Below are 18,678 nucleotides of genomic sequence, written 5' to 3'. Positions count from 1 at the left end.
GCATTGTGCCAAAAGGTCTCGACCCCAGACTGTGATCGGCTTTTGGATGACAAAAGGACAAATGATCGCCGTCTTGTCTCCTGGTCCCGTGACAACAACGGAATACTCACTTTGCAGACACAGAGATGCTCCCCCTATGCCTGAGAGAGAAACTAGGGTGCGACCAAGCTCCAATTGCGTGGCCAAAAGATGTACGATATTACTGTGACATCCGCCCCTGTGTCAAGCATACCTCTGATCGCTATTGTCCTGTCCCCACATGTCAATTGGCACGTGAGCGTGGGTTGGTCTTGACCTATGTGCTTCACCCATGTTGTGTGTACTGCAACATGTTCCTTCATAGGGAACCCTTCTTCGTCGAAGATTGACATGACTTCTCCAACTGCGTGTGGCAGCAAGGCGAAAGCTCTCGCAACCACAGTATTTTCCGGCACAGTCAATGGTGGACGAAGCGCACTTGCCAGAACCGTCAATTCTGTATTTTCGTCTGCAGAGACAACCGTAGGATAAACAATGAGTCCATGGATACTGCATTTATCTTGCCCAACTATCAGGAAATCTTGTTTTTTGTATGAATCTCCGCGGATACCCGATGGTATCTCTGCATGATTTTCATCTAGAAAGCATACAAGTTTTGAAGCTGCCAATGCACACTGTGCCCCTGGTGGGAGGAGGTCTGGGTCACTATGGAATTGACTGACGGTTTTGCTGAGGGCATCTGCTTGTCGCTCACTGATGATTGCCCTGTCTGCTCTTGTGCCACCGCCAGTACTTTTGTCTGAGCGTGCCGGCGATTTCCTGCGCTGATTCTTTCGTTTCCAGGATGCAGTAACAGATATCCTTCCACGTCTGTCTGGGAATAACATTCTTTCACGGAGCGTCTTCCTTTTTCGCACCGCGCACAAAGTGGCCTTTCTGCTTTTTGTGCTGGCGTTGGTGTATGTGTTTGTGGACGATTCTTTCTTATGTGTCCAAACTCCCCACATTTGTAGCACTGTCCTCCTGGGGCATTGCTCTTCTTCTGCATCGTTGCACGAACTTTGTTGGTTTTCTTGTTCTGTTGATGGAGTATTTTTTCTAGCATCTTTGCTAATGTCTTGTCCTCTGATTGCCTCTCTGAGTGTCCCTTTATCTTTTCTTCCCATTCGTCTCTTAATTTGTTCTTCACAATCAATGCGACATGCTGAGGTGTCCCCACTTTGCTGCATGCCTCCACCATCTCTGCCAAGGATGGCTGTCCTGGCATGGCACTAATGACCCGTTGACAATCCGGGTTGGCATTGCCGAAAGCTAAGCAATCCAAGAGAGGCCTCTTCGCTTCTTCAATCGTCACCTGTCGATCCACAACTTGCGTGAGTCGATTGATGAACGACATGAATGGTTCTGCGGGACCTTGCCTGATGCAAGAGAACGGAACATCCGGAGCTCCTGTTGGTGTAATCTGCATGACTGCCATTCGTGCTGCTTCTTTGATGTCACTTAACACTCTTCGTGGAAGCCGCACTGCTTGTTCCCCTGGGTTGTCATCTGGAGGATCCCCTGCTAACTGCGCTTCTGTGACATTTGCGTTTGGCCCACCTTGATATCTATTCCGCAACTCAGAAAGATACTTTCTCCACTTTTTTTCCCAGACGAGACTCTGTGTGTCAGTGAGAATCATTGCCACAATGCTTCAAATATCATATGGCATGAGGTCATACGTGGTGAATGTCCCTCTTAATAGCTGTTTGAAATATTGTGAGTCCAGCCCAAAAGTTTGAGCCGCCTTCCCTAACACGTTGAGTGTTTCGTGACCCATCCTTTCCCATCTTGGATTCTGTCCCTGGGCATCATATGTCACCGGCATTGTCAAATCTCCTTATCCTGGAAATAAATGCTTGTCTTTTGCCAATGCTTTTCTGATGCGCTTCCAATCCATCGTCTTCACTGTCTGTTGAAATTCCTCCTCTTGAGACTCCATTGGGATTTGCATGAAAAACGGGGTTGTGGATGTCATCGGTGATTCATTTTTCGTCTTGAGGTTTTTGGCCTCGCTCCTAAATCCGAAAAGGAAACTCGAGGATCCTGTCGATCCTGTCGATATTTCTTTTTTGCTGTATGAAATGAATGCAAGAAGCTTTTTGCTGCTTCTGCTGCTGACAGCATCCATGCCGGAACACCTTCCGATGCTGTGATCCGTATGACATCTTCTCCTTGTTGCTGTGCTTCATCTGAACTTTCATCGTCTTCGCAAAATCGCAAAATCGCGAAGTGTAAGGATAATCCATTTGTTGTGTTATCATTGTCTTCTTAGAAGTACTCTTCTTTTTGTATGATGTTGGAAAAAATTGCTGCATTGTTGCAGTCTCGCCACGAGATGGCGCTGTGGCTCCACCGAACAGATCCGGCATGTCGTGCACTTCTGTCATCCCCCCACGAGATGGTGCTGTCACCGGACTCCGTGGCTCGGACGACGGAATGAACTCGACTGCTCCTCTTCCGGCCGTCTGCCGTGTCTGCAAACTTGCTTGGGGCCTGGGCTGGCTGGCTTTTAATTCAGCTGAAAATGGGGCTCGGACACCAGAACGTCTCCCTTGAAGGGAAGAGGTTTGGACTCCAAGGGTTTAGATTAAAGGCACCGGGTCTGGAGAGGGGGTGGAGCCTCAGATGTGGAACCCCGAGCACGGCCCCTCCTCGCCCGAGACATCACAGGGGACCGGACACGCCTCCGCCCACACTCTCCTCTCTGCGCATGCGTGCTTTCGGAGCCTCTCCCCGTCTCTCTTGAGCTAACGTCACTCTCTCCCCCCCCCGTTCCGCCTCCGAAATTTCCTCCCCTCGGTCTGTCCCCGACTCTCTCTCCTCCTCCTCTGACGCTGTGTCCCCTCCCCCCACTGGTGCACGCAGCCCACCCCCTGCTGCCACCCAGGCCCGCTCCGCGATCCGAGCCGACCTCCGCGCCCCTACTTCCGGGTCTGACGTCACAACTGCGAACCTCCTGCGTCTCTCTACGGTGGCCTTTTGGGGCCGTGCAGCTTCCCTCAATTCACTGCCCGTGTCTGACGCTCCTGCGCTGGTTTGTGACCTCTCCCCAGGGCTTCCGCGAGCTTTTCCCTTCGCGCACGTCTTGGCCACTGTGCCGGCTGGAGCAGCCGCCACTCCCGGCGTTGTGCTGACGAAAGCCGCACCAGAACTCGTGTCTCCCATTGCCTCCTTACTCGCGCCTCCCGCCTCCGCCTGCACCACCCTGCTCTGCCGCCGCTGTGCCGCCGTGCCCACCGCAAGAAAGCGCTTCCCCCGACCCCTTTTCTCCCCCTCGGTCCCCCCCTTCCGATCTCGCTTCTGAGTCGGAGCCTGAAGCCCCTGTGCTCTCTGGGGTTTCAGGAGGTTTTAGGGATTTCTTGGGGTTTCTGGGTCTTGGAATTGGAGGCATTGATATTATTTTCTGCTCCCATTCCTCGAGAGCTTTTTCCCCCTGACTAACTGGGGCCAGAGTCAATCTCTGCCGAGAGCCTTGCTCTCCTCCAGCTGCTCCTGAGGGTCCCACAACATTTTGTTGCCTTTCCAATTGCTTTGACTGCACAGAAATGCCTTCTAACATTATTCTTGCAGGAGACAGCAATTTTAAGGCTGTCTCGTCTTTTTTCGTGGCTAAGAGATATAAGTGCCTATTAATTTCCTGCCAAAAACCTACTTCGAATAGCAGAAGCTTCTCTGAACATGGGTAATTAGGTTTCACCCACAATAAAAGCTGTTTCAGCTCCTTCTTTGAGATCCCGACCGTGTAGGTCTGAGCTACCCCTTGTAAGGCTGACAAAATTCCCAGCTGTTCCTGGGAGAGTGTGCCCCCCATGTTCTTATTTTTGACATTCTCACCGAATCTCTGTCGTCAGAGCACTCCGAAGGCTCCCAATGTCCGTCCAGCAGGTCATGAGAGGTGGGTCCAGAGACACCTTTCTGGTTCCGATCCGGGCTGCTCTGCTACGAACTTTCTTTGGCAGAAGCTGAGAGATTAAATTCTCAGTGACTGCTGTCTTTTTCAGACTCTCTCGGCCGTTTTTTTTTCTTCTGGTTTGTCTCCCCAGGAGTTATCAGTGCTCTCCTGGGAATCTGTCCAAGTCTGGAGCTGTCCTCTCGGCTCTTCAGGGCTAAAACCCCCCCTTGGTGGGAGTAGCCCACCCAGCAGATGACAGTTGTCCTGTTCTCGGCTGTTTTTGATGGCCTGGAAAGGCTCGGGATGGCCTTGGGACAGCCTGCACTCCAAAGGACGAAAAGAGTCTTCAGGTTTTTTCTCGGTCTTCAGTGTTTATTAGTTCTTATCTACAAGATTTTCTCTCGGCCCGACAGAGGTCTGCGCAGCACGTCGGCCATGAGCACACTGAGAGCCCTTGGGGTGGTCACTTATCTTTATACCCAAAACTACGTATAAGATATTTACCTATTTTCCCCAATACCTTTCACCCTTATTGACCAGTGCACTTTTAGTAAGAACCAATCCCAAAGTGACACCACCACTACAGAAGATGGAGGCCAAGAAGAAGAAGAAGGACAGGACACGCCCCAATTCTTCCATCTTGCTTCCCTAGACCCCCCTGTACCGAAATTCTAAAACCTGTGTTTCACACTATAATTAACCTATCCCTTCACCATTTATCCCCGTGAGATCCTCCCATCCTCATACAGGTGTCGTCTCCTGTGCAGGATCAAAGTCCAGCCACCAGACACTTCTGGCAACATTCCAGGACCTCCAAGCCCCCCAAGGGTTATCTCGGTGACTCTGCACATCAAGACTGATGTGCTGAGATCCCACACTGGTTGGCACATAAGGGCAGTGGGAATGACACAATTCTTCCAAGGATGCAGCATTGTATTTCACTTACATTGGAGGCTAAATTCTACTGATTTGGACCAAGGTGGATGAGACACCAATACTTAACCCAGAAAAAGAACATATAAAAATTAATGCTCAATAAATAGCCAAATGCCTCATCATCTAATTAGTGACATGAATGAATAAATGAATGAACAAGATACCCACAGTCCCTACCTACTATCCAGTGAAACCACAGCCAAGGGAACAGGTTTGGCAGAATCAGCAGGGGAAGAAGACCTTGTTGAGCCTGGTGCACTCTCAACAGTGTGGGATGACCCCCCGCTGGCATCCCAGCTGCCAGTGAAATAGCACTACTCTGATCGTTTTGGTGAGCAGACCTGGTCTCATGGGTAGAGGAGGGAAGGCCTCCCATGCTGGCAGCAGGCAGACCATGTCTGAGACCCCAGTGGGTAGACCTGGCCTTCTGTGCCCAGACTCAGCATGCTGGGGACACAGGGTACACCTGGTCCCCTGCTCCAGCAGGGTGACATGGCCTCCCATCCCAGCGGAGGGCAGACCTGCTCCCTGTGACAGGACTTGGCCAGTGGGGACATGAGTGTTTCCCAGGCCTGGGTTCGGGTGCTGTCCCTGATGACTCAGTGCCTGAGCAGCTCCCAGTGAGCCCTGCCACACGTTCCTCCCCCACCCTCACCTCCCTGAACCACCACCACCGCACTCCACTCCCTGGTGATATCAGAGTTGTCTCCAGCCTGCTCGGAAGGAGAGAGGTCACAAACAGGCACAGGACATCCACGGTGACATCCCAGAGCTCTTTCATCTTCCAAAGACTTGCAAGGTCACAGGCAGTCACTGGTGTCCATGAGGACAACAGAGGTGTCTTGACATGCTAAAGGGCCCATTTGGCACAGGCACTCGCTGAGGTTCTGTGGTGACATCCCAGAGGTCTCCAAGCTCCTAAAGAACACTGAGGTCATGTCCAATCCCAAGGGCTCCATGAGGACATCCCAGGAGTCCCCTGTTTGCTAAACTGCACTGACCTCACAGGCTGTCACAGGGTCTCAGTGGCAACATCCCAAGTGTCTCCAGGCTGCTAAGCAGCCATGATGTCACAGGCATTCATAGGGATTCCATGGTGTCATCCTAGAAGTCTCCATGCTGCTAAAGAGGTGTAATGTCACAGGCACTCACAGGCTCTGCAGTGACACTCCAATGTGTCCAAGGTTGCAAAAGAGCCATAAGGTCACACGCTGTTAGAGGAACTCCACAGGGACATCCCAGGGGGCTCCAGGCTGCTAAAGAAGTGCTTTGTCACAGCCACTCAGAGGGGCTCCATCGTGACCAGCCAGTGGCCGCTGTGCTCCTAAAGAGCAGTGAGGTCACAGGCAATGACAGCAGCTCTGTGTTGACATCCCCTGTGTTTCTGCACTGCTAAAGAACTCTGATGTCACCGGCACTGACAATGGTTCCACAGTGACATCCCAGGTTTCTCTAAACTGCTAAAGAGCACTCAGCTTGTGAGATGCAAAGCTGTGTTTCGTGTCAGGTACAAACAGGCGATGTGTGTACTTGCGAATGTGAAATGTGTGGACATCGACAATGGGATAGTTGTGAATTCTAATAATAACTGAGGAAAATAAAGCATGGAAAAAGGCCTTTGAACCTATCTTTTGTTTGCAATTAACCCTGGTTGATTTAGGAGCATTGGAATTAAGGTGTTAAGGATGTTGCTTTTTGCTTGCATTTAATCCATAAAAAAGCTCTGCAATAATAACCTTTTGAAGTATAATTTTGAAATATTACTTGTATCCTTGAAACTACAGCTTTGGAATATATGAAAAGGAAATGTGCTTATCTCACGCCTTAGTGAAGCAGAGAAAAACAGCTTGGGAAAGGAAGATGAACATCACCTCAAGAATGTATGGGTTCGACCAAAGGTAAGCTAGACATCACTGTTATGATTTATAGTCTGCAATTAAAAGGTGGACACACATCTGGGGAGCTGGACCCCACTAGATGGGATCCGTCTTTCTTCTTTCGGAAACTGGACCGTCACCATCTGGGGATACTCCTTTGAAAATACATCCTGAGAAATTAAAATCACAATAGTGTATAGAATTGTGATGTAATAAGTTGGAATAAAAATTGCTGATGAGTAAAAGATTGGAAATAGAAACTGTTGAAGAAAACCTGATGAGTACCCCTATAAATACTTGTAACGATCAATTATCGGTGTGCAGTTGGAGGGAAATCTTCCCCCACTGTACCCGGCTCTGTATTGCTCATACTTTACCATATTAAATAATAAATTGATTGCTGCTTGAATATTGGCCTAGTCAAGCTTCTTATTCATAACAAATTTGCTGCATTGGCCAGGAATTTCCAAATCCATTGAGGGAGACTCCTGATCTCAGGGAGGTGCCCCACCTTGGAGGCTTCTGCCTCCGGTGGCCCTGAGTGATGGGGGAATCTCTCAGGGAAGAGGAAATCCATAAGGTAAATTATGAGCAATGAATTTTGAGCTCCCGGAGTAGACTGCAGTAAATTCACCAGTAAAAACTCATGCACGAAAACCTAGGCAAGAAAAGGAGGTTGTAAGTATCACTTGGTTTGGTGGGATAAGAATGGGTGTAGGTGTGTAAGAGTGTGAATGGTGTGTGTATGAGACGTGACCTAGTCACGACACAAGTGAGGAGTTCTTCTAACCTCGGTTCCGCTACCCCGTGAGGGGGGCGGCAGGTGAAGGAACAAAGTGTGCAGAAAAGGATTCTCTGTATGTAAAGAGGGTCGGGGGTGGTGAGATAAGATAATAATTATGGAGAGGAATTTGTTTTCCCGGTAGAGAATCAGAGGCGGGAGGCGTTAGAAGGGAAAAGGCGTTGTTATTAGAGAAATTCCTGACAAGAAAGGACTAAGGTCTGAATGAGTGAGATCAGAGCGAGTGAGGGAACACCCGTTTGGTGGAAAAATGGGTCAATGCCAGACCAAATACCCAGGAGCTGGTATAAACCAGCAGGAAAATAAAGGTACTGGAAAAAGAGGGAGCATTTTGCCAGATATACCCCAGGACAGCCCCGTTGGGGTAATGTTAAAATTGTGGGACAAATGTGAATCCAGGAGAGGAAAAAGTAAAGAGAAAATGATACAATATTGTATGGTAGAATGGACTAAGGGAATGATACGACCTGGTAATTTATACTGGCTAAATGTATGGGTCATCTGAAGGGTGGATCTGTAAGGCCCTGAATGCCTATGTAAATAAAAAAGACCCTATTAACCAAGAAGAAAGTGATTATGCTGCTTTATGGCATGGTCCTGGCCTACTCCCCTGTATGCATTAAAAACCAAAAAGAAAAGGGATCAGTGGGACCCTTTAGATAACCTTCCCCCCCTTATGTACCACAGCCAGCTGCACTGGCAGAGGTGCCTCATCCAGCACCTAACCCGGCACCCTTTGCACCCATTCCAGCACCCACTGCACTGCAAGCCCTGGTGATTCCACTCCCACTGCCACAAGCCCCGGTGGCTCCACTCCCACTGCCACAAGCCCCAGTGGCTCCACTGCTGCTGCCACAAGCCCCGGTGGCTCCACTGCTGCTGCCACAAGCCCCGGTGGCTCTGCTCCCAGTACTTGATTCACCACCAGCACACAGATTGAGAAGTCAGGAAAGGGCACAAGCAGAAAGCATTGGGGATAGCAATAAAGAAGGCAAGGGGGGCAGCTGTACCCATTGAGGGAAGTACCATTAGTAGGAAACAAGGGAGACCAGTCATTGGGTGTGTGTCAGCACCCCTGAACACCGGGGATGTAAGGGCTTTTAAAAAAGAAATGGGAAGGTTACTTGAAGATCCTCTAGGGGTGTCTGAAAAGTTAGATCAGTTTCTAGGACCCAGTATTTACACCTGGACAGAGATTCAGTCAATTTTAGTATTTTATTTACAGCAGAGGAGAGACAGCTGATAAGACAGGCTGGCATGAAAATTTGGGATAGAGACCACCAGCAGGGACCTTTAGGAGAAATGAAATGGCCCCTGGCAGCCCTTAACTGGGACCATAACAATGATCAGGATAGGCAGAATATGGTGGATCTCAGGAATATAAATATTCAGGGGATTCGAGAAGCAATCCCTGGACGGTAAAATATTAGCAAGGCCCTGGATGAACATCAAGGGAAAGATGAGTCACCCATAGATTGGTTAGAAAGAGTAAGGAAGAGTATACAAATGTATTCGAGATTAGATCCTGATACAGCAGTGGGGGAAGAATTAATCAAAACTCAGTTTGTGGCAAAATCATGGGAGGATATTAGAAGGAAACTTGAAAAGTAAGACAGCTGGCAGGAGAGAGGTTTGCAAGAATTGCTAAGGAAGCACAGAGAGTTTATGTCTGCAGAGATGAAGAAAAGGCGAAAGCTAAAGATAAGGTTTTCGTGGCTGCAGTAAAGGAGGTTCAGAGCGGCGGTGCATCTTCAGGGGATGCTAAAACCACGAGAAAAATAACAGGTGAGGGTTCTAAAAAACCTACCTGCTTTTACTGTGGTATGGAAGGACATGTTAAAAGGATTTACATGAATCGGGAGGCAGAGCAAAATGTGTTTGTAGAGGATTAGAGGTGTCAGGGGCTTTCTTTATTAGGGACCAGACCATCACAAGAGCCCTTGATAAAATTAAAAGTAGGTCCCCAAGGTGAAGAAGTCACTTTTTTAGTAGATACGGCTGCTGAAAGATCAACAGTGCAAAGATTACCAAAATGATGCAAAATCAGTGGGAAAACAGCTCATGTAATTGGAGCAAAAGGGGAGGCCTTTAAGGTTCCCATTATTGAAGAAGTACTAATTGAAGCAAAGGGAAAAGTGGATATTAGTGATCTATTACCAGTTTCAGAAGCAAAATGCAATCTTTTGGGGAGAGACCTGATTCTTTCATTAAAAATTGGTATTCAACCCCAAAATTATCAATTAATGGTAAAGATGTACACACTGATGGACCAGAATGAGAGTAAAATATGTCCTGATGTCTGGTGCACTCCTGGGGAGATCAGTAAATTGGATATAGAACCTTTAAAAATCACCATTGTAAATGCTGAGTTTCCTATAAGACTGAGACAATACCCTATTCCACTAGATGGGAGGCGAGGGCTGAAGCCAGTAATTGAAGAACTCTCAGGGCAGGGCAAGTTAGAAGAATGCATGTCACCCCACAATACCCCCATAATCCCTGTGAAGAAAAGTGACAGCAGCTACCGTTTTAGTCCAAGACCTGAGGGCTGTCAATCAATGAAAAGCCACAAGATTTCCTGTGGTAGCTAACCCGTATACATTACTAAGTCAGGTTTCCTCTGACTATACCTGGTACAGTGTAGTGAATTTGAAAGATGCCTTTTGGTCCTGTCCTTTAGAGGAGAGATGCAGAAACTATTTTGCCTTTGAGTGGCAAGATCCAGACAAAGGGAGAAGACAACAATTAAGGTGGGCGGTACTTCCACAGGGTTTTACAGAATCCCCAAATCTTTTCAGTCAGGCTTTAGAAAGAATTTTACAAGATTTTGAAAGACCAGAAGGAACTAAACTAGTACAATATGTAGATGATCTATTAATTGCAGGAGAGAATCAGGAGCAAGTGAGAGAAGCAACAATCAGTCTGTTGAATTTCTTGGGAAAGAAAGGCCTAAAGGTTTCGAGGGCTAAGTTACAATTTGCTGAAGAGGAAGTGAAATATCTAGGTCACTGGCTGAGTAAAGGAACAAAGAAATTTGATCCTGAGAGAATATCGGGAATACTAAGTCTACCTTCACCTAATACCAAAAGGGAGGTATACGACAGCTCTTAGGGTTATTGGGATATTGTAGACAATGGATAGATGGACATAGTAAAAAGGTGAAATTTTTGTATGAAAAACTAACAGTCAATACAATGAAATGGAACCAGGAGGATGAAAAACAATTTAAGAATTTGAAAGATGCTCTAATTCAAGCCCCAGTACTCAGCCTACCTAACTTAGGTAAACCTTTTCAATTATTTGTAAATACTGCTGAACAAACTGCTTATGGAGTGCTCACACAGGACTGGGGAAGAGACAAAAAGCCAGTGGGGTATTATTCAAAGTTACTGGACCCTGTTAGTCGAAGATGGCCAATATGTTTACAAGCTATAGTAGCAACAGCTCTTCTGGTAGAAGAAGCAAAGAAAGTTACATTTGGAGCTCCTTTAGTAATATATACCCCCCACAATGTTAGAAGCATATTGCATCAAAAAGCAGAGAAGTGGCTCACTGATAGCCGGATTTTAAAGTATGAAGCTATCTTGATACATTCCCCTGAACTGGAACTTAAGGTTACTCTGGCTCAGACCCCTGCTCAATTTCTCTATGGGGAGCCAGCTTAAGAGCTTGCTCATAACTGTGTGGAATTAATTGAATTACAAACAAAAGTGAGACCAGATTTAAGTGAGATGGAGCTATCAAGTGGGGAAAAATATTTAATCAATGGCTCATCAAGGGTGATAGAAGGGAAAAGAAATTCAGGATAAGCTATTGTAGAAGGAGAAAATATGTCTGTAATAGAATGAGGAAAAGTAAGTTCTAGCTGATCAGCTCAGGCTTGTGAATTATTTGCTATATACTGAGCTTTAGAACTTTTAAAAGATAAAGTGGGTACTATTTACACAGACTCAAAATATGCCTTTGGAATTGTACACACATTTGGAAAAATCTGGATGGAAAGACGTTTGATAAACACTCAAAGGAAGAAACTGATCCATCAGGAGTTAATAATCAGAGTGCTTGAAGCCCTGAAAGAACCTAAGAGAATAGCTGTAGTACATGTAAGAGGTCATCAACAAGGGTCAAGCTACTTAGTGAGAGGAAACAACACAGCTGACCAAGCTGCAAAGGAGGCAGCCTGTAAATTAAAAGAAACTATTCAGCTGAACACTCTAGCAGAAATTCAAGAGGAGCTGCCAAAAAGCAATAGTACTCAAGAGGAAGAAAAAGCTATAAAAAGATTAGAAGCTAAGAAAGAGCTGGGAAAATGGGTACTACCAGATGGGGGAGAGATTTTACCTAAGGCTTACGCTAGAAGGATTCTAAGCCTGCTACACCAACGTACTCATTGGGGAACAAGAGCCTTATGTGATCATTTTTTAAAACAGTATGGATGTATTGGAATTTTTGAGCTAGCAAAACAAATAACCCAGGGGTGTTTGACTTGTCAAATAGTTAGCAAAAAGGTAATGAGACGAGCTTCAACCGGCGGTAGAAAAATAGCCTACCGACCATTTGAAAGGGTTCAGGTAAATTATACTGAATTACCAAGGGTGGGCAGATGGAAATACTTGTTAGTATTGGTAGATCAACTAACTCATTGGGTGGAAGCCTACCCGGCTGTCCGAGCCACAGTGAAGTTTGTAGTTAAAATATTGTTAGAACAAATCATTCCTCAATTTAAGGTTATCAGGGCCAATGATTCTGATCAGGGCTCCCACTTTATTTCCAGCATCATAAAAGGAGTAACACCATGGGTATTATCTGGGAATATCATACCCCTTGGCACCCCCAGAGCTCTGGGAGGGTGAAAAGAATGAACCAAACTATAAAACAGCAGTTAATAAAATTAATGACCCAAATGTCATGGGTAAAATGTTTATCTTTAGCATTGCCTAATATAAGGACACTTCCAAATGCAGATACGGGACTTTCTGCATGTGAGATGCTTTATGGAATGCCTTATTCCCAGGAAGTACCCCAAACATCAGTAGTCATAGCCGATATGACTATTCAAAAATACATCCAGAAGATGGGACATGTCCTAGAACTAAGGGAGGAAGGAGTAATTGCTCAATCAGCGCCTCTTGGATTTAGCATGCATCAAATAAAACCGGGTGACTGGGTGCTGATTAAAAGCTGGAAAGAAGAAAGTTTGTCTCCTAGGTAGGAAGGTACATATTTAACTCTGCTGACCGCTGGTACTGCTGTCCGAACTGTGGAAAAAGGCTGGACCCAGGCGTCGCGGGTCAAAAGACCAGTGGAACCACTGACAGAGACGGAACCACTGACAGAGACCCCTGCTGAATCCCAGCGGAGAATTGCATCAACTCCCGGAGAAGTGAAAATCAAGTAAAAAAGAGACTGATGTATGTCACGAAAATGCTCCTACCTTAAGCTGCAAAACCAATTGTACTCCCCAGAGGTAGAATGTGCTATTCCAAACCGTAAGTGTTATCTATGGGGTTCTTTTAAGTGCATAGAGTGTGAAGAATTTTGGTATACAAACCTACCAAGGGGACAGATCCCTTATGCTCTCTGCTGTAATTGTATGAAAGAAATAGAGAAAGAAACTGACAAAAGTTTGTGGGCTGCAGTAAGGAAAGGATATATTAAAACAAGAGATAAAGATTGGTAGAGAATTTGGGTACACAGAACAAGAGCAGGAATTGATTTGCAGGAAGCACCAAAGGCCAAATTAGAAAAAGTAGAGTGTGACAAGGGCAATTGGATACCAGACGAATATCAAATTAAAGCAAAAGAGTGGCAGGAAGCCAAGTATCGCTGGAAGAGGGGGAGGCACATACACCAACCCTATTGTAGTCGCACATGCCCCGAACTCAGGGGCCAATTGGCCTGAATTAAAAAGAATCGGGCCACAACCACAATAAATAGAGATCTGAAGGCTCATGAGGCAAAAGGCAAATATGAAACAAAAGATATCGGTGACTAAATCCCAAGGTATAAACTCTGCTACAGAGAAGATCTACATCTCAGCCCTTGGACGCAACCCAAGGGGCCTTGAAAGAGGTAGAGAGTTAAGCCCTCTGAGGATTATTTTCACTGTATTGATCATTGCATCCCAGGCAATGGGCGTTAATAGCCTCACTCCTGAACTCCACATAATCCATGAGCGAGCTGCAGGATCAGAGCCTATTGCTGCAGCTGTCTGTGACAAATGCAATCATACTGTCTGGTTCAGAGGAAAAATGGAATCAATATTCATGGCACATTCCCATGTTAGTGAAGTGTGCTATGACCATAACCAATTAAAGATGTGCACTATGGGTGGCAAATTATACGGTGTTGGAGAAAATTAAAAACATGGACTGAAAGTTTCTCCCAAAGATAGACCCGTTCTAACCAACCTTCTCAAAGAGGATGATGAACGAAGTTGTTTGCGATATGCAAAATTCTTTTGTTTAGCAAAGCACAGAGAAGGAAGAGACCCAGAAAGTAAAATATCAGAACCAATTAAGTGAACAATGCAAACAGTTAGAACAGCAGTATGGTGATTGGGGTCTTCTGACTTCAAATAAGAACCTTTTTGTAGATCTAATGCAAGAAATTGCCACAGAATTAGAGTTATTCAACTGTTGGATTTGTGGGAGACTAAAATCAGCTGAAAAATGGCCATGGAGAGGTGAGAGTCTAGCTCCAGTGCAATTTCTAAAATACAACCATACTCAAATTTCCAAAATATTGAAACAGCCTTAGGGATGGATTTTAAATTATCAAATAATTGGGACAGTTTGCATCAGCAGGGAGGGGTGAAAATATACTGAAGTCGTGGGGTATACTCCCTGCACGTCTACTTTAGCTGTAAATTCAAACAATAATGCTAGAACTTGGCAGCCAACACCTCCTGCTGTGTACTGGAGCTTAAATAAAGAGAAAAATTGCGAATGGAACAACAAAACAAAGTTGTGCTGGCATAAAAGTCCTGGAGCTAACCCTTACCAATCCCTGGAGACCCTAAGAATATACTGAGAATAACCTGAGGCTGTAAATGACCCATGGAAAGTCCCAAATGGTATATATTGGATATGTGGGCAAAAAGCTTACAGTGAACTGCCCTGTAGATGGAAACGATCCTGTACTTTAGGGATTATACAATCCTTCTTCTTTGTACTACCAAAGTCCAAGAGTAACCTGTTAGGAGCACCCTTATATGAAAACCTGAACAGGGAAAAAAGAGAATTGAAACTGGAGTTTCCAAGAGCAGGAGGGGACCAAAAATGGGGAGAAGAAGAGTGGCCGGCAGAAAGAATAATAGATTATTATGGGCCAGCCACTTGGGCTCAAGATGGAAGCTGGGGATATAGAACCCCAATTTACCTGTTGAATAGGTTAATTAGACTGCAAGCAGTGGTAGAGGTAGTCTCGAATCACTCCTCAGAGGCCCTGGACTTGTTAAGCCAGCAGGACACTCAGGTGCGGGCTTTTGTGTATCAGAATTTAATAGCCTTGGACTATTTGCTCGCCGAAGAAGGGAGAGTGTGCGGGAAATTCAATGAGTGGGAATGCTATGTTGAGATTGATGATTACAGAGACACCATCCGGGGTTTGGCAGCAGAGATCAAAAGAGCAGCTCATGTCCCTTTCCAAAAATGGAATTCCATTCTTCAAGCCTCATGGTGGGACCAGATGCTTAAAGGAGGAGCTTGGTGGAAGAAAATAGGTTTCCTGATATGGTGCTCATTGTCTGGGTTATTGTTTCTACCTAGCCTTATTACATGTTTTATCCGACTAATCCACTCAGTCATTCAAAGCATGCAGATTGCAGTAACCGACTCGGAATTGGCTAACAGAGAAGTTGGTAGATTTGAGAAAAGAGCTAAGATAACAAATAAAATGAAATTAAAGAAAAGAGACCAAAAAGAGAAAGCTTCCAAAGTTTGGCCAGATTTGAAACCCAGACACCAATGAGTAAGGTAAATGAAAATTTATACAAACAGAGGGGGAGCTGTCAGAAGCAAAGCTGTGTTTCGTGTCAGGTATAAAAAGGCGACGTGTGTATTTGTGATTGCAATATGTGTGGAGATTGACAATGAGATAGTTGCGAATTCTAATATTAACTGAGGAAAATAAAGCATGGAAAAAGGCCTGTGAACCTATCTTTTGTTTGCAATTACACTGATTAATTTAGGAATATTGGAATTAGGGTGTTAAAGAGGTTGATTTTGCTTGCATTTAATCCATAAAAATGGCCTGCAATAATAACCTTTTGAAGTATAATTTTAGATTATTACTGGATCATTGAAACTATAGCATTGGAATATATAAAAAGAAAATATTCTTATCGAACGCCTTATTGAAGCAGAGAAAAAATGCTTGAGAAAGGAAGATGGCCGTGGAGCCCCGCCTGGCCCGGGCATTGCTGCTGCCGCCCTCTGGAAGCCGTGCCCTGGGCCGGCAGCGTGCGGCAAGGGCCGGGCTGAGCCCTGCCAGGCCAGCAGCCCGTGTAGCCACAGCGCCGGCAGCGCCGCAGGCAGGGAGCTGTGCCGCTGGGGCCGTGACAGGCTCTGTGTTCACAGGCATGGCCGCGCAGCACCTTAGGGGGAAGAAGGAAGAGATCCGGCTCATCTGCAACGGTGAGTGAGGCAGCAGCGGGCTGGCGGCGGGGTCTGCCGGGGGAGCTGCAAGCCCTGCCCCGGCTGCGTGGGCTCGGCTCCCTGTGTGGACCAGGGGCGGCGTGGGCAGAGCACATAGAGATTTCAGGGCCACATGGGGGATTCATGGCCGGCAGCTTCGGGCTGCTCCCGTTGGTCCCTGCACCCTCGTGGCCACAGCTAGAGCCGGCTGGGATGGCCCCGGCAGGGGGCTCCCCTCGGCTCCCCGCGGATCTGGGATCTGACCATGGCTCTGTTTCTTTTTCTTTCAGCCCTTGAACACCTGACAGTGGACACCAGCAGTGCTGTGTCACATGTGGCTCTTCAAACACTGTATGGCCTCCAAGCACTGCAGTGTGCGCGATATTCCGCATTCCAGAGGCTGCAAGATCAACTCTGCAGGGCATGGAGGACACGGCCTCGTCTGTCGGGGCTCGGCTGGCTGTGCTGCTGGAGCTGTGCAGAGAGCTGATGCCAGAGGCTCTGTCTGCTGGGAACACTGGAGCCAGCAGGAATTTCCCATTTCTTTAACATTGTTCTCTTCTTCTTTTTGTTTTTTCTTTAGTATATAAATATAGAGTGTGTTATAATACACAGACTCCCAGGAGCTTTCTTTTGCTGCCCAGGGTCTGCAGGGCATAAGAGAAGAGGGGGAGAAATGTTCCACGGCTCAGCAAGCTGCCCAGGCGTGCAGTGTTGCAGGGAAAATGGCCAGAAGCCCCTTGGCCTGTGGTGGTTCTGCTGAAGCCTTTGGGCTGGTGACAGAGCGGGTGGGCAGGGGCCGGGGCTGCGGGCATCCCAGCCAGAGCGGTGCCCGGAGATGGCCACAAGCCCTGTGCCAGGCAGGAAGCGCCATCCGTGTCCTCCTGCCCGTGTGCTGCTGGCTGCCTTGCTGAGGGCTCCCAGGTGCCCCTGGATGGGGCTGCAAGTTGACTTGCAAGAGGGATCCTGGGCACTCTGGCACTAACAGCATCAGTGGTGTTGGAAACCCAAATGCAGGGAAATCTCAGACCTTTGGTCTTGTCAGCAAAGCTTAGAATTAAACACAGGATTTGATCGGAGACCTTGGAAAGGGCTTCCAAAGCTAGGTGCTAGAAGCGAGAATGAAGATTTCTAGTTTATTATAGCAGAGACACGAGGAGGAAGGTTGAAGTGGAGGAAAGTTTAGAGTTTTAGTGCTGAAGATCTAGAAAAAAAAAGTAGTTACAATGGTAAACAAGAAGCTTAGGATGCAGTGCTGTGAGTTTGTGTGTCATAACAGGATTGGCTAAGGAAGCTTACACTGTAGCATGAGTCCCTAAGACGAAATATTGAAGGATTGGCTGCAAAACATAAATATTCTTGTTGGCAGTGTCTTCTTGGCCAAGAAATCCTTCAAAGCTCTTGTAACTACAAGTCTTGCAGCCTTGTGAGCCATGCAGGGCAGATGTGAGCCAAACTCACCCTTCCTGTCTATGTAGAAGAGAAGAAAAAGCAATGGCATCATCTAAAAAGCTCGGAGGTCTGCTCTCTAGCTCGTTCCAAACTCCCTCAAATCCCCCAAAGTGGGATTTAGCTACAACTAGATGACATGGACTCTTAGTGCTGGCTCTTTGACTCCACAGCAGCTGCTTTAGAATCTTTCACACAAGCCTGTGTAGTCATGTGCCAGAAATGTATCACTTGAAGAAACTTTCCCAAGCGACTTGCATGGAGGTTTGTCTGAAGGATATTTGAGGAGAAAGGCTCCCAGCAGAGGTCTGGGCTTTGGCCTAGCTGTGTCCCCTGCTGATTGTGAAGTGTGCCATCAGCTGCAGGGCTTTCTGGGCTAAAAATATCATCAAGTCACTTGGACTTGCTCTTTTAGGCCTCTAAGAGCTGGACCCAATTTCGGGGCACATTTGGAGACCTCATCTGTGGGTGGATGGACCACCTAGGATTTTCCCAATTGCTGGGAATGGTTCTTCACGTCCCTGCTGTAGAACGGGGCTCCCCAGCAACTGCGCATCTACAAGATGATAAACAATCGTCTTGGTTTGAAGAGAGAGGTGTCTGCTAATGAAGGCAAAAGGCTTCTCTGAAATGGAAAAATAAATCCCCTCCCTTCAAATGGTTCTAATTTAGAAATTCAAATGCTCTCAGGGAAATATATGAGGATAGGACTGTGCCCGCAGAGCCGGGCAGCGTTTGCTGATGGTCGGAGCCCTTCCCAAAGATCCTGTGCGGGCTGTCTTAGACACCTGGGGCAAGGGATTCCTTCCAGCCTGGGCCACTTTGGCTGGGCTGGGGGTGGCCCCAGGGCAGCAGGGAGTGTGTGCAAGGGCCCTGGGTGGCACGCTGCAGCACGGTCTCGGTGCCATGGAACGGAACCCGGTGTCCAAGGGCCCTTTGTGACACGTGGGAAATAGAAGCTTGCCTGGCTGCTGGGAACACACAACGGGGCAGAACAGGACAGAGCTGTGCCGTGAGGAGCCCCTGCACAGCGCACTCGTTCCCGTCTGACCCGGAGCCTTTCCA

The 18,678-nt window shown here is 47.0% G+C and overlaps 1 long non-coding RNA gene across 1 annotated transcript; it reads left to right on the top strand.

Moving 5' to 3' along the window:
• The first annotated feature begins 2,512 nt into the window (after positions 1-2,512).
• Positions 2,513-16,774, top strand: LOC134429171 (uncharacterized). Its single transcript, XR_010030536.1, has 4 exons — positions 2,513-2,586; positions 6,634-6,747; positions 16,108-16,164; positions 16,455-16,774. It is a non-coding gene; the product is annotated as an uncharacterized LOC134429171 (long non-coding RNA).
• The last annotated feature ends 1,904 nt before the right edge of the window (positions 16,775-18,678 follow it).

This window comes from Melospiza melodia, chromosome 25 (genome assembly GCF_035770615.1).
Source record: "Melospiza melodia melodia isolate bMelMel2 chromosome 25, bMelMel2.pri, whole genome shotgun sequence".
Lineage (NCBI taxonomy): Eukaryota > Metazoa > Chordata > Aves > Passeriformes > Passerellidae > Melospiza > Melospiza melodia.
The sequence above is the reverse complement of the archived record's forward strand: the minus strand, read 5'-3'. Positions and strand labels throughout refer to the sequence as shown.